The following is an 11,332-nucleotide window of genomic DNA, read 5'->3' on the forward strand; positions in this document are numbered from 1 at the left end:
AAATTTTGTATATAATGTGTATAATGTAAGTCATGTAAATAGTTGTAGATAACTTAGATTTTCTTGTGCCTTTAGGTGAATTGCTCGCCTGCAGGTGTGTCCTTTCGCCTCGCAATTCAGGGGGCAATATAAAGGCACATTTGCATGCCGAGCGTGAGTTTCCTCGGAAACGCGAAATATTAATTAAATAAATAATCAGTGACAAATAAATAAAGCCTATGGCACACAACTGCAGCGCTGTGTCGCTGATAAAACAAAAGCACAATTACGTTACTCTTATGTTTGATTAAGAAAGGAGAGAGTTCTGGTAGAAGTGGTGCGAGAAGCACGTATTTTATTCTATTGTCTGGCACACCGCCATATTTCATGTTATAGAAGAATACTGCGAGTTGCAACCAGACTAGGCACTCGATTCTGTAAAGAATTTATATTTGTAAAAGTAAGTAGGATTATGAACTGTAGGCTTATTCATTGAATATATCTGATTTAACTAACTGTGTAACTTTTTTATGTTTAGTAGACAATCACCTCTGTACGACGTATTGGCATGGCTGGCAAATTATTGAAATATTGAGATTTAGATTATGAGTCCGCACCTACCGCAGCAGTCTTTGGAAACGATTTATTTACGAAGTCCGATTATTTCAGTTTTATTTCACGGTCAACTACGAGTAACATTGCCTTTACGAGAAAGCCATTGTCAAGCATCTGATACCGAATAATTAAATGTCCACGTTCCAGATAAGCAAATATTTATTACAATTACAATCACAATCACCATCATACAGATAGAAAAATTAATATTTAAATAATATTTTATTTATTTTATTTATTTTATAAGGTACTGATTCTTGTGCAACATGTCTTCAAAATATTTGACAAGACTGGAAAATTCAGATTGTTCAAAGTGTTTCATCATCATGATGCTATGTTTTACTCGGTCTTGTGTAGCTTGTGACCAATATGCTGAGAGGAACGCATGGTAAAATTCTCCTTCACTGTGACAATCGTGAATGACCGATTGCATTCTTACAGCTGGTTCATTCTCCAAGTAGCCACACATAAATTCTAATCTGTGTTCTAATGACCAGTTGGGAGGAAAACAATGAGAGAATTGATGGAGCCACGCTTGTGGATGAATGTCGTTGGCAGAATTCTTAAATGTTTTGAATTTACGTGTAGTAATGAACAGCTTATAGTCAAAGTCATCGTGTCGGCGAGTAGCATATCGCTCATTGTTACGTCGTGTCGGCGGTTCCATCTCAAAATTCGGTCCACCTTGCCAATTCCTTTCATAATTACCGAAATGCCCTGTGTTATTATTTTGTGGCTTTTCCGTATTTCTAAGTTCCTCTTTCCGTGTTGGAGAGCGAGTGTCCTCTGAAATACGTAATTCTTGTATCACCTGCGTCAACTGATCTTGTACATCCCGGATTTCTCTTTTGTACTGTGTATTGATTTGATTTTGATTTTGTTTGAATTTTCTTATTTGTTCATACACTTCTATGTCAGTGAAGGCTACGGGTCTTGTGTTATTCAGATCATCATCTACCTTTATAGATAAGTTAGTGACCTGATCCGAAAGTTCGGCTACTTTCTCCGATAGTGTACTTATTTCCTCCATGTGTCTTTCTGAACCAATTTTCAGGGTATCTACTGTGTCCTTTAAGTTTTCCTGAGTTTTTGCAAGTTGTGTAACCGAATCGGTAGATGCAACTGAGTCAATTTTAGCTTGCAAGGTCTCATGATTTTCATGAACAATAGTTTGCAGTTCTTTTATGGCTGCTTCGTGATTCTGTAATGCATTTTCATGACGCGAAAAAATAGGTTGGAAATGCTCACAAATATGTGTTTTTACGTCATTACAGACTTTTTGACATTTCGATTCGATGTTATGTAACTCAGTAGTTAAATCTTCACGTGTTTGTTCAAGTGTGGTGTCTAACTTCTGAAGATTTTGTTCCATTGTGTCTAACTTTTGAAGATTTTGTTCCATTGTGTCTAACTTTTGAAGCTTTTGCTGTGTTTGTCTCTGATTTTGTTCCATTTGTTTCTGATTTTGTTCAAGCGTTGTGTCTAACTTTTGTAGCCTTTGTCCCATTTGTTGCATTAACTGTAATAACAGTGCACTGGTGTCTGAAACATGTTCCTCAGTGCTATTCGGCAACGCATTTGAACCGGCAATATTCGCAGTTTGAATAGCAGAAAATGTGTCTTGACTTATTTGAGAAAAGGGTGAGGACGCAAAACCAGAATCTACAGTATTTGCAAGATTGTGTCCTGTCATTTCGGGTACCTGAGGCGAGCTGTTGCCGACCGATCGATCGATAATGCTTCCCTGTTCACTAATTGTTTCACTGCCTACGCCATTGTTTGCCACCCACTCCATTTCCCTATGTACAATTACCAAATTACTATGTTGAACATCAGCTAATTCATTACATGGTGGCGCTAACACACTACTTTCGTCTTCACTGTCATTTCTCAGTTTACTTTGGAGCCTAGTGTTACGTTTTTCACACGCCATTATTGTCACAATATTTCACACGACAACACAGAAAAGTACAATTTTTAGAGCAAAAATAAGAGAACACATTAACATAGAACTGAAAATAATATCTAGTTAATTGCAAGCGCAGCTGCGAAATACTTGGTGCAAATCTACATGCATGCCACAACTGTTTTACTGTGCAACAATGAAAAACCACAACTACCAAGGAAATTCTCTCTATAATTACGCGCTAGCAGTAAACAAAAGCTACACTAATTACACAACTATAAGAAAAAAATCAGAAGACTCCAATGAGGTATCCTAGGCTAAGGGTCGACATATGAAACGTCCCCTTAGAACAATTATACACGACTGCGGTTAAACTGACACAATATTTTTTAGCGCAACGCAATCTGACTATCAAAGATCCCTGAGTAACATTAAACTATACCTTTCAGAAATCACTTACCTCACAAAAATCTTCATTACTCGAACTACTGCAATACAGCGAGCGCCACTACTACCAGCTAAATAAAAGATTCAAACTACAGAAGGTACTAACTACTGATAGGGATAGTTAGCAAATGAAAAATATTAATAGAGAACAAACAATGTATTTACCTTAATATCATCACAAGTCATAACATATGTAATTTCAAAACTCCGCCATTTCCTTCCACACATCCACCACTGCTGGCGGCTCACCTCTAACTGCGCAACGCTACGCGCTGTTCACTTCCAGCTGCCTCTGCCCAACACTACAATGGCAGACAACAATGCAAACTAGCCACAGACTGCACACAGCACAGCCAGTGATTTTCATATAGAGCGCTACGTAACTTTGCCAATAAGAAAACATAAACAGCCTACTTACATAAAGAAAACATAAACAGCCTACTTACAGTTGTATGTGGCTCGGCGGCTCAGCCTTCGTTTACGGCTACAAAATTCTCTGGTTCCATCCCTGCTCAGTCCTAAGATTTTTATCTGTCACTTGTCACTTCTCTCAACTCCGCCAATATCTGATGATGTACAAAATGCCGAGTTGCACCGTGGTTCTGAATCCACTATAAACTGTGGGCCCCTGTAAAACTCTAGGTAAGTGAGGTCAAGTTTCGGCGGAAGGCAATGGCATACCACCTCGAATAAGACACGCTATGTAAAACAGTGTGGTTTCCAAACCAATATTCGGGTTGATGATGGCTGTATCGTTTGTTCAGCGGGAATGAGTTTACTCTAGTTTAAAACAGGATTAATTATAACACGAAAAAATCATTTTTTGTGTCAACAGCTGCACTATTATATTTATTCCCTACCGCTTTCGGCACTGGCTACCATCTTCACAGGAGGTACAACATAAGATTGTAGGAAATCACGTAATTGTATTACCCTGGTTTGTGCGTATCGGTATCTCCTGTGAAGATGGTAGCCAGTATCGAAAGCGGTAGAGAATAATTAAAACTGTACAGCTGTTGGCACAAAAATGATTTTTTCCACATATTTATCGGCTGTAGGTAACTACTTGGAGAAAGCTTTATTGATTACAATATTTGAGGCGTTGACAAAAAGTGCCAAATATACTTTGTGTGTTTTAAATGTACGGTCGTCAGACACGAAAAAACTGAGAGTGGGCTCAGACTTGAAACCGATAGGATTTCGTTGGTGTATTCTCAGCAATATTTAAAACAATCTTTCCTACCACACTATTAAAATTATAAATAATTTAATATAAATTATAAGACATTAATCGGGATCGTGAACAGCGAAGAACCAAACACATTTCCCTGCAGTTAGGACAAGGAATTAGATTAAGTAACTGACTAGTACATGACTTCCCTGATCTGAGACATGATTATTCCTTAACCTACTAACTGAGCACGTCCTTGAATGGTATGACAGGAAGTAGGTTGCAGGAGATTCTTTATCGATTTCGCAGCTGCTTATCATACTGTGAATAATAAGTAACTAACAAAGAATCCTTAGGAAGCAATTAAGGATCACTGACTGACGCAATGTGTACGATGTCTGTTGTAGAACAGACGAGGCTTTTTGCCGGCCACGGTGGCCGAGCGGTTCTAGGCGCTGCATTATGGAACCGCGCGACTGCTACGGTCGCAGGTTCGAATCCTGCCTCGGGCTTGGATGTGTGTGATGTCCTTAGGTTAGTTAGGTTTAAGTAGTTCTAAGTTATAGGGGACTTATGACCTCAGCTGCTGAGTCCCATAGTGCTCAGAGCCATTTGAACCATTTGACGAGGCTTTCGGCGCTGTTAATGAGAAAAAGAACCGATAGCGAATGCTACCCGAAGGTAGTGCGACATTATGCCACATATTTGTAAATGATCAGCCAATCAAAACTGGAAGCCTGTACTTGATCTATGCAATGGCACAACCGTCGCTGGTCAAGAAGCGACGCTTGAAGCAGCAGAGTTCAAGCTAATATCTGCTTTATCTCTTATGACAGTAAGGCAACGACCACTTGAAGCCGAATCTGGTTAAAAATCACTTGTATGCATTCCACTTGCGTCATAAAGAAATAAGATGAACTCTGAAAATGACCCGGAAAGGACGCAACTTAAATCACAGTCTGCACTCCAAATACCATCGTTTGGAACTCATGCTTATAGAAGCTTCCTCCTTACAATAGCACAAAATCGAACTTAATGAGAAGCCCGCTGAACTGGAATGTACAGAACAAAGTGCTCCTACGGATTATGGACAGCCAAAGAGAAGCAACCACCAGGCAGCTATCTTCAATAGAGGACTGGGAAGGCCCTCAACAGATCGATAACAGGAATGATAAAGTGGAATACCAGTTTCAAGGCGTGGTCTATCAATAATGATGAACTTTGTGAATGATGGGCAAGGCAGGACTCTTGACACTTGCTTGTTTTCAGTAACCTGAGCGAACCGTGTGACATGGAAGGCTTGTGTGTAGCAGATGACAGGACAGTTCCGAATGCTCAACATTGGACTCACAAAGCGTGAAATTCTCTCAGTCACTAACACTCGTTTGCAGTTATAAGATTATATTGTGTTTTAGTGTTTTACTGGAATAAATCAATAAAAAGGAGCAAGAATTAGGATACACTGGATCAGGATGTAATATTTTATCGCCTGACTTAACGCTGTGCTATAAATAGCGACAGTAAGCTGTTGTCTGGAACCGCGGAAATATTTTGGAACACAGAGGCCCAATTATAGCTAAATCCATGCCTCACTGGGAATGAGAAATAGCGTAATCGCTACACGTCCGCAGGGCCAGGGACATTTAGTAACTATGATGCTTTACCGTTCGATATTCGATTCCTTGCGAACTCGGCCGCAGCTACACTTTGGCACGGGGAGGGAGTGTGCTCCCTGGAGACGGCAAGCGATAAGATCTCGCGTCGCGGGCACAGCATAAGACCGCGTGCCGTGGGCGGCGCGGCGCTGACTGCCCGCTAATTGGCGCCTGCGCAGATAGCAAGGCGCCGTCGTCGGCGGCGGCGGCGGCGGGGGCAGCGGGCTCATTTGGAATGCGGAGACGCGGCGGACCGGAGTCGTCCCCATAATGTCGGCGGCGAGCTTCCTTAAAGGGCTGCGATAAGCGTCTCGCAGCGATAGGCGAGCCAGAGCAAATCTCGCCGATAGACGGCTCGAATATCTGCTAATTGGTCCGTCTGGTGCGATTTCGCTTGGGATAAACCTTTTTCTTCCCCTTAGCGCCTGCCCTGGTAAGAAATCGTGAGAAAAGTTACAGTCGATTTTTGCACCTTCCTACTGGACAGTCCACTAACGAACGTACTTGGTGGTTGGAGTGTTGAAAAAGGAAGGCGTGAAGGGGTGACCTTAACGTCCAGTCGACCACAAAGTTATTAGAAACAGAGCACGGAATCGCATGGGAAAGAAAATTGGGTATTATTCTATTTAATAAATCAACTGGGCATTTGTGTCGGCTACAATATTGGAATTATTACTTTGCCGCAAGCATTTTGATAGCTGTGTGTAAGATTTGTCCTGTACTGCTTGAAATGGAAAGGGACAAAGAAGCAACAGCTTGAAATTTATAAATCTTTGCGGCGATTTTCGTCTAACATTAGTTATTAAATGATTTTTCCATCGTCGTCAGTTTGACGTGTCGTCCCCACGGACATGAATACAATCTGGTATTCCATATTGCAGAGCTTTGTTGTTCAGAAATACTATGCAATTTTCCTTCGGAGATGCTTGTACGTCTGAAGGGATAGGCACTGCAGCGACTACAGCCGTTATGTAATACATGAAATGTATTCGTAGCGCGAATATTAATAAGCGTCAGCTGTATAATGGAATGAAGGCAATGAAAATTTGTGCCAGAGACCGGGACTCGAACCCGAATTTTTCACTTATTACGAGCGGTAGCTTTTCCATTTGGGTAGACGAGAAAGCCTCATGGCCAGACCAAACTTCCATATGTCGTCTACCATATGTCCATAGCTTGCATTCGTACATCCATTATGTATACAGGAACTGCAATATCGTATTTATTCATCCACAGCTACATCTACATCTACATCTACATGGATACTCCACAAATCACATTCAAGTGCCTGGCAAAGGGTTCATCGAACCCCCTTCATAATTCTCCATTATTCCAATCTCTTATATCGCGCGGAAAGAATGAACATCTATATCTTTCCGTACGAGCTCTGATTTCCCTTATTTTATCGTGGTGATCGTTCCGTCCTGTCTAGGTCGGTGTCAACAAAATATTTTCGCATTCGGAGGAGAAAGTTGGTGATTGGAATTTCGTGACAAGATTCTGTCGCAACGAAAAACGTCTTTCTTTTAATGATTTCCAGCCCAAATTCTGTAACATTTCTGTGATACTCTCTCCCATATTTCGCGATAATACAAAACGTGCTGCCTTTTTTGAACTTTTTCGATGTACTCCCTTAGTCCTACCTGGTAAGGATCCCACACCGCACAGCAGTATTCTAAAAGAGGACGGACAAGCGTAGTGTAGGCAGTCTCCTTAGTAGGTCTGTTACATTTTCTAAGTGTCCTGCCAATAAAACGCAGCCTTTGGTTAGCCTTCCCCAGAACATTTTCCATGTGTTCTTTCCAATTTAAGTTGTTCGCAATTGTAATACTTAGGAATTTAGTTGAATTCGCGACTTTTAAATTAGACTGATTTATCGTGTAACCGAAGTTTAACGAGTTCCTTTTAGCATTAATGTGGATGACCTCACACTTTTCGTTATTTAGGGTCAACTGCCACTTTTCGCACCATTCAGATATTTTTTCTAAATCGTTTTGCAGTTTGTTTTGATCTTCTGATGACTTTATTAGTCGACAAACGACAGCATCATCTGCAAACAACCGAAGAGGGCTGCTCAGATTGTCTCCTAAATCGGTTATATAGATAAGGTACAGCAAAGGGGCTATAACACTACTTTGGGGAACGCCAGAAATCACTTCCGTTTTAATCGATAACTTTCTGTCAATTACTACGAACTGTGACCTCTCTGGCAGGAAATCGCAAACCCAGTCACATAACTGAGACGATATTCCATAAGCACGCAATTTTACTACGAGCCGCTTGTGTGGTACAGTGTCAAAAGCCTCCCGCAAATCCAGGAACACGGAATCGATCTGAAATCCCTTATCAATAGCACTCAGCACTTCATGTAAATAAAGAGTTAGTTGTGTTTTAAAGGAACGATGTTTTCTAACCCCATGTTGACTGTGTATCAATAGACCGCTTCGTTCGAGGTAATTCATGATGTTCGAACACAAAATGTGTTCTAAAATCATGCTGCATATCAACTTTTACGATATGGGACGGTAATTTAGTGGATTACTCCTACTGCCTTTCTTGAATATTCGTCGACATCGGTCAACATTGTTCCTGTACGGGAACATACTTAATAGCTGTACGACTGAATGTTGCAGACACGTGATGACACTTATGGAAATCTAGGTCTGGCCGTGAGGCGTGCTCTGATAGCCTAACGATAAGGTTATCTTTCGCGGTAAGCGAGAAATCTGGGTTCGAGTCCCAGTCCGGCACAAATTTACATTGCCATCACTCCATTATGCAGCTGATATTTGTTCGCGTTTGCAACTGCTAATACATTTCATATACTCTGGTATTCGTTATGACATGGAAGCAGACTGCTTCCGACTGTCATCTTGACAAGTTTCCTTCCATGTCTTAATTACATGCTGCATTAGTTCATGAAGACTAAGGGCTGGTATCGAAGTATACGTCTCCCCGTTACATCCCACACATGCTCTATGGGCGACAGGTCATGGCAGCAGACAGGACAGTGGAGGATCTGTACATTACTCATGCTATTTGTCGTGTGAACTACAATGAGGGCTCTCGCATTATCCTGTTGTCTATCAAGTATGCAGCCTGTGATATCGTCCGGAGATCGCGGTGCCACACTAAAGACGGGAACGCAAATCGGTAACACAGGCATTAGAGAGAGCTCATTGCATCATATGGGAGGCGCTCTTAAATATCACGTCTCCTCCATGCACTGCAACGCCCTCGGACTGAGGTCATTGTAGAGCCAAGTTTGGAAGAGCACTGTCCCCATTTCGCGACCTCATCTGAAAGAGTCAACATCATAGTGGACGACCAACTACTTGTTGTAGTTTCTTATGAAATTATACTTTAGCAAATGTGGAACAATGGACGTCGATAGAACAATTTGTGAATTAGTGCATGAAGTGATGCTTTGCTAGTCAATGACCGTTACAGATTATCAGGTACTGCTGTGGAAAAGAAGTAAGTAAAAAGTAAATCAGTTATTCATTGATGCAATAAAGTGAATTAATATTTCATGAGCTACAGTTCCTGATATGCACACTGAGTGAGCTGTGCAACGTCATCGAGTAATCAAAGAATCCACAGTTATGGTCAGACCGAAGTAGTTTCGTCTGCTCACAACAAAAGCAATTTCAGACTGGCGTACTGTTCATGAATGCAGTGCAGAGTTTTGAACACCCTCTTACCCTCCTACGCCATGGACTTGGTCGTAACCGTTTGAAGCTCATTTCTTTTTCTTGCTAAAATAGTAGTAGTAGTAGTAGTAGTAGTAGCTTTATTCATCCGTGGATCTCTTTTTACAAGGATATAGGACATGTCAAAGTATTTACAAGTTTAGACCAATTTGAAATAAGCTAATTTGTGTACGCATATATTTACAGACTTCTACAGACAATCATTAGATTTACTCCTGGTATTCAGTACTTACTTTAAATAATGTAATGCCACACTGTCCACTCATATTTCACTATCATTAACTGCACATACTACACGCACATTGTGTCATAACACTTCACTCACTATACACACACACACACACACACACACACACACACACTGGTGATCTCTGGGCCTTTTCTGTACCTGAACTTCCCATCTGTTATTCTGAAAAACTGAGTCAGCATCCTTCCATAATGAGTGAGATGTTGTGTTCATAAAGAGAAAGAGGTGTTAGTATTGTCTTATGCATAGCTTGGGGGTAAGTATTTTTCGAAAGGAAAAAAAAGAAGGAAAAAAACATAAAGTGAAGGTGTTATGTGGAATGATAGACGTTTTATAATCATTATTATTGTTAATATTTATTTTGTACAACATATTTTTATCTAAGAAATGTTTTATCTAAGTAATCCTTCAATGTATTAAATGTATTGCGTAACAGGTACTTTTTAGCTGCCTTTTTAAATAAGTGTATTTTTGCAATTTCTTTAATCACTTTTTGTAATTTATTGTGCAGTTTTATTCCTTGGTAGAAAATGCTGTTTTGAGTGTTATGTTTATTTTTTCTTGGTAAATGTAAGTTGAATCTATCTGGAATATTAAACATACTTTGTCCTTACATTTAAAAATTGTAAAACTGACATTTGTATAAATTTTACCTAAAAATGTGTGAATTTTAACAGTGTGAAATTGTCAATAAAATCGTTTGTTCCACTGGCATTCTCACTACGAGACTACTGTGCTTTTAATGGTGAAGTTTAGACTGAATTGTAAAGGTAATGAATTTATTGCGTGAAGTTTACAAAAATCTTTTTTTCGTTTCATTGCCCTCACAGGAAAATTTTTAAATTGCTAATACAAATTTAAAAAATCTGACCGACTAAGCCGGTGGCGTAAGAGGGCGACAGGATATTCAAAATAGCGCGCGGCACGCATGCGCTGTAGCGTTGGTGGGTTTCATAGCACACCTAGAGGTCGTTTCCCCATCTCATAGAGCACAAGTGTCCCACATCAAATTGTTGGTCTCGACTTCCTCTTCATCGCTGTGGCAGGTAGTAAACAGTTAAAAGAACTATATGGAGTTTAGTCAGGTGATGGGGAGCACTTTTAATCCATCGCTGATGCATTGAGTTGCTCACCAACATCTGAAAGAAAGTGTGGTGGTGCACGGTCACGAAGTGTACTGACAACAAGATTAATTGTTCTTGCGACAAACCTGCCAGCATTCAGTCTCCTTTTAAAAATTTTCGAATGAGTCCTACCGTCATACTCAATAGCTATAAACATCATGGTTCCATAAGCTGGAGAGATATGAGTCTCGAAAAACACTGCCTCCTATGACGCGTAGCAAGCTATCACCATAAACGTTAGCGTCGATCCGAACAGCACTAACAGATAATAGACTCATTGTCGAACACCACAGAATACTACTCGCTGTCCAAGTTGACATTAATTCTGGAGAGTGCTAGTCTGTGATTTCCTTGATATCAACTAAGCTTCCGGTAACTGTTCCTGACGGTTCGAAATCGTTCTCTGCCTTTAACTTGTGTACAGATTTCAACCGTCGTCAGATGTATTTTCGTTGGAGCTGGTCGACCAGTCCTA

The sequence above is a fragment of the Schistocerca cancellata genome, chromosome 1 (assembly GCF_023864275.1).
Source record: "Schistocerca cancellata isolate TAMUIC-IGC-003103 chromosome 1, iqSchCanc2.1, whole genome shotgun sequence".
Classification (NCBI taxonomy): domain Eukaryota; kingdom Metazoa; phylum Arthropoda; class Insecta; order Orthoptera; family Acrididae; genus Schistocerca; species Schistocerca cancellata.